This window comes from Blennius ocellaris (genome assembly GCF_963422515.1).
Source record: "Blennius ocellaris genome assembly, chromosome: 4".
Taxonomy (NCBI): domain Eukaryota; kingdom Metazoa; phylum Chordata; class Actinopteri; order Blenniiformes; family Blenniidae; genus Blennius; species Blennius ocellaris.
This window is the reverse complement of record NC_137653.1, coordinates 21,554,464-21,560,463: the sequence shown is the minus strand read 5'-3', so window position 1 is coordinate 21,560,463 and position 6,000 is coordinate 21,554,464.

Genomic DNA, 6,000 nt, shown 5'->3' with positions numbered 1-6,000 from the left:
ATAAAAGCTTCACATTTTTAATTTAAATGGTAATTATGGCACAATTTGACCGCTCTGGCCCACCCAAGATGAAATTGTGCTATATGTGGCCCCTGTAATAAAATGTGATTACAAGCTAAGATTTTAGCATAACGTGGCCTTTCCGCACCGCTATGGATGACCTAGTTGAGTATAATAATGTAAAACCCCTTCATTACAAATCCCATTTAATTAAAAGTAGCATTAGAACTAGTAAAACATCCTATATAAAATGAGAATGGGATGCGTAGAGTTAATACAAAATGTCAGAGAAGGTCTGTGAGGTCACTTGAGCCACAAACCCGAGGGAGCTTGTTTGTAAGAGGTCGCAAGTCAGTCAGGCTTTCTGTGAGTGGATGGTACGATTGATATAGTGCAGCGCCATCATGTACCTGTGTTGTAGCCCATGTATCTTCATTTTGCACTCCTCCTTGGAGACTACGATCCAGCGTGTTGATGGATCCAGGCTTTCAGGCCCGTTAAGCTCTTGAGCAGCTTTCAGGACCTTAGGGGAGCTGCTCCTTCAAACCTTCCTCTCTGCTCTCTGTTCAGAGAGTTTCCAGCCTCCACGTGACATCAGTTCTCCTGCACTGGAACTGGAAAATGAGAACAATATATATTTAACAAACAAAGCCATTCATCCTTATTCTCTTCATCCCTCATGCTATATATGATTTAATTTGACTGATTTTCAAGCTGTAAATCAATGTTTGATATGGATCTAATTCAATCTGACCCTCATATGGTTCATTGTCTTTGTCCATAAAGAGCATCTGAACACGCTAAACAAAGCTGGATCATCAGGGACTGAACACTAAATTCACTGTGTTTCATGTAATCCTTGATGAAATTATCATATGAAATAATATGAGGAATAATATGCCATTTTCTTAATGCATTTTATGTGGTATTTGGCTCAAAATCCTGGGATAAGTGTACTTTAGGTTGTTCTTCTTGTTCAAATCAGATTCAATTTCATATTAATGAGCCAAATATAGTAGATTTAAACCACAATAGTAGAATAAATTGATTGATACTTTTCCACTATTACTTTATTGAATCATTTAAACTATTAACACTATTTTATTGCTACTTTTTAACTATTACTGGTAGTTTATTGATACTTTACCATGAATACTGGTACTTTATTGATACTTTTTAAGTATTAGTTATTATCACACATACATATTATCCTCTCTCTCTCGCTCTCTAAAACATGGACATACACGCAATGATAAAGCTATTGAGGTTTTGGCTTACTTTAACACAGTATTTAATTATATCATGTCGCAAAACTACTATGTTCAGCATCGTAAGTGTTTCATTTGTTTAAAAAAAAATCAAATAATAAATTATTATGCTGCACTCTCACCCCACAGTGAGAAGGTCTGGGTTTATAATGCCAGCCAGGCCTTTCTGTATGGAGTTTGCATGTTCTCCCTGCGTGTGCATGGGTTTCCTAAGGGTACTCCTGTTTAGTCCCACGGTCCCAAAACATGTATGTAAGGTTAATTAGTGACTGTATTTTGCCCCTGAGCGTGAACGTGAATGTGTGGCTGTTTGTCTCTGTTTGACCGATGATGGACTGGTGGCCTTTCCAGGAAGAATCCTGTCCTTGCCCAGAGTAAGCTGAGGTTGGCTCCAGCATTCCGTGACCCTGCAGAGATGAAAGCTGCATTGAAGTTGGATGGATAAATTAAAAAAATTTTGAATTATTAAATATTACGAGGGGTGCCCAAGAGTAAACTTGCAAAGTAAGCAGCGGGAGCAGAAATGGCAGATCATAAAGAGAAATATGAAAAAAAAAGCGTACCAAGAGAGTCACATAGAATATGGCCTCATAAAAGTAAAAGACAAAGATACAGCCGAGTGCAGCTTTTGTGGCGAAGAATGAAAGTTTGAAAGTGCAAGGTGAATCGGCACCAGTCCACCGAACACCTCGAGACAGTGTGTAAACCCAAAGAGTTTATCCTCAGAGAAAGCTCATCGTTACAGAATAGAAGAGAGTAACTGTGTTTCTCATATGGTATGTTATGAGGGGGTCGTCTAGATTTACAATGGTAAAGGCAAACAAAATATAAAAGAAAAAACCCACTGCTCCTGATAGCAGTCTGTAAAGGTTTGTGGTTCATGGCTGACACTGCTTGATGTTTTTGTAACCTGGCAGGCCCTGTAGCTTTTATTGATGCCTGCTTGTCTTTAGGGGTAACACTCTTCGATCAGAGTTTCCATATTGTGGGACGGTAGTGGTTTTTTCATGTGTTTTTGACTCATACCCAATACCGACCTGTCATTCAGAAAGATTGTGAAACTGCAAATGCCCAGTGGTGACTTCACACTTTGATGTATCCATCACTAACGGGGCATTTGTCTCGTGTGTTTTAAGGGAAAATCAATCTGCTTGAAAGCGTCGGCCGGGATTGCATTACAGCAGCAGAAGTTGCAACATTTAAAGTCCCAGATGCACAGCAAGCATAAAGCCCACTTTGATATTCGTAGTTGTTTGAGATTAAAGTCAAAGTTTCACCCCACTGACGGGCACACTTATTTATTTATTTAACGAAACCCCGGATGACTTGTTGAAATAACCAGAAGCAGCGATGAGCAGGAGGCTGTTACCTAATGAGACCTGCTCTGTCTGCGTTAATGCTGATGTATTCATTTTTTTTTAAAAAGAGGGCACTCTGAAGGCTGGAGACGGCAGGAAAGAATCTATGATCCCAGACTTTCACGAGCTAATGTGTTGCAGCATGACCTGAGGAGAGAGAGGTCAGGGAAACAGGAAAACAAAGTTGCTGAAGACATCTAAGAGAGTCAATGTTGTTCTTCCTGTTGCAGCTTGGCAACAGGTCAAAAGCTCATGTTATGTAATAGAAAGCTTGTTTGTCTCTGAGTATAAAACCACCAGGGTGTTGAAGATATGCGAAGAAACAGGAAATCAGTCAAAGATTCACCTTATACCGGTGACACATACCGCCCACCATCAGCCATATTACTCCTACATAAAGGAAACAATCCAAGACTATGTTCTGCAACTGAAGGTTGCCGCTTATATTGATAGAGGCAATTACTACAAAGATGCATGGTGAAATTAGCATGTTAATTGGTTATTATCACACAATCCAGTACAGCAGTCCCATAAGACTTTCCTCCTATCACAGTTTTGATTGGAGCACTCCCATGTGTTGAAGAGGAGAAAGGCGCCATACATAATGCCTGACAGCTGATAATTCCAAGGAATATGAATAAAACATGCAGAGATAATGGAGCTGCATGATATTTTGACTTGATGAAGGTGTCTCAATTACATTTGACATGTTTCACGGCAGAGTTTGAATTTCATGTTGTGCAGATGTGTTTACCTTTTTCTTTCTGAATTATGCAATTATTTGGGAGGGTAAAACAAACGCAGATTACAGCTGCACTCTCGAGAGACTGAGCAATCAGACTATACAGGTTGCAGACGAGGCAACAGTATGGTGCATGATTTGACCACCAGGTGGCAGTATGATACCACGATAAAGCAAGCCAAGCAGCCCAGATGTTATTCAAATTTAAAGGTTAGTTTCTCCCTCTGCGCTCACTCTTTGCTATTTAAAGGTCATCATTTGCAAGCAGAGGACAGTCTGATGTAACATTTATGTTGCTGAATCATAATCATCGTCTGCAACAGGGGCGAGGAGTTGATCACTATCACAGTGTGGATGATGCTCTAATTTCCAGGCCCTGGCAGGGTTCTCCAGTGTGCGCTGAAGGTGAATGTGGAGAAAAGAGGGCCATGCTAATGCTGAAGTGTCATCTCTCCTGTCATGCTCAGATAATCGCTCCCCTTTACTCGTCCCTCGACAGCATGACAATTTCAACTACAAGGTTTTTTTCTTTGTGTGTTTCAGATCAGGACTGTAATATGACCCCGTGAAGGGATGAATCAAATATCAGCATGACAGTATGACAGTATGACAGTATGAAAGTATGACGATTGATCCACGTTGGTCTCAGGACCCACACACAGAATAGACAGGATTGCATTAACAAGCATGTTTGTGCATATTATATTGTAATGCAGCTCCTCTATTTTCATTGACTCACAAAGGAGGTGACACACACACACGCACACGCACACGCACACGCACACGCACACACACACACACACACACACACACACACACACACACACACACACACACACACACACACACACACACACACACACACACACACACACACACACACATAAAGTGTTGCTTGTGGGAATCGCTTGTTGGCATAGACAGCGCAATCCTGAGAACAGGAGTGTAAAAGACATTTTACTTCAGGGTCCACATATGGCCTGATTTAAGTCGAAACGCTCAAGATGCCATGAAAACCTTTGAATTTAAAGTAAAAATGTTTCTTTGTTGTGGTGCAGAAATAATAATTAAAAAAAACAACAACAACTTCTCCTATAGCTGTTGCATTATACATGTTTTTAAAAACTCACCCTGACGGCATGGCTTTGAGGCTAATGCTAGTTTGCTACCTTTAATTGCAGCATCACCGATATCTCAGCTCAGGTGCATTTAAGGTATAAAGCTGCCCAAAATCCTTTCTGAAAAATGTCTTTGTGGATTTTTGTGATGATTCTATCACCAAATAGTTGTACAATTTGTCACTCTTAGCCAATTGGAGTCATATTGGTGATTTACTGATGCTGGTAAAAGCTAAGGCTGCACAGTGGTGTCATAATCAGCATGTGCATCAAACATACAATCTCCACACAATAGTTTAACTCATGAATCTTGGATGATGAAACCACTGCTATATGATCATAAACTCTTCTATAAAATCACAAAAATAAGTCTTAAATGATACAAAAGTGGAATAAGATCCAGTCCCGAAAGTAAAACGGGACAGATTCTGAAATGTCCTCAAATAAAAACATGCAAATTACAAATGAAATCCAACCTTCACTTCACACATTGAATTTTTAACCCTTCTTTAATGTTTTCCTAGTAGTGTTGGATGAGAGAGTCATTATTTATTTATATTTGTTTATACATGCAAACACACACATTATCACTTATTCATTGGTTCAATGTTTTTTTGATAGTTATTATTTAGAGACTAAATTAATTTATAAATTAAGCAATCAAGTAACCCAATGGCCAAACTTCCAATAAAACATTGAATTCTATTTAAATCTTTCCGGACTTTTGGAAAATTTATAATTCAGCCATTATTGATGGGACTTGATCACTGTAAGCTGATCACTTCCCTCAGCTTCAATCTTTCCTCAGTGACTCTGGATTGCTCCCACAGAGGCTGAGATGAGAAATGAGACAGTTTGAAGAATGTAAAACTACTCAAGTACAGTAACCAAAAAAATTACTTTCCACATCTGTGAAGTAGGAATAGAGGAAAGATGTAGTAGCAGGCTATCTGAAACAGGCAGGGCCCCTCCAGTAGATCTTCAATAGAAGTCTTCAAACAGACAAAGTCCCAGAGCTGTGGAAGACATCCTGTCTGGTACTGGAGTGCCCAACAGAGTTAAGGGACGAGAGACATCTCAATAATGAAGACAATGGAACGCTTGGTCCTTCCGTTCCTGAGGTCAGAAATGAGCAAGTGCGTGGACATTTAGCAGAACATATTAACATCTGAAACACGCATAATCAAAGAGGCGTGGTGTGCATCAGGAGGGAGGTTCTCTCAACCAGTGGAGTGTGTGTGTGTGTGCATATTTGATGTGCATGTCCTGAATCGATCCACGCAAAACAAAGAGTCCAGGACATGCTTTTGCCACAGCATCTCCTCAGAGCCTTCTCATTCTGGCTGAGATGAGGGACCAGCTTTTATTGATCTATCTGCAGCCCCCTGAAGGGCACGACTGTCAGCAATGATGAAATCTACCTGTCCTCGCTTGGTCTCCGGGCTGTGGAGGCCTGGAGCGGCGGTGTGGCCGATTAGCAGGCCGCACATCCACTGTGGAGATGACAGTAGGCG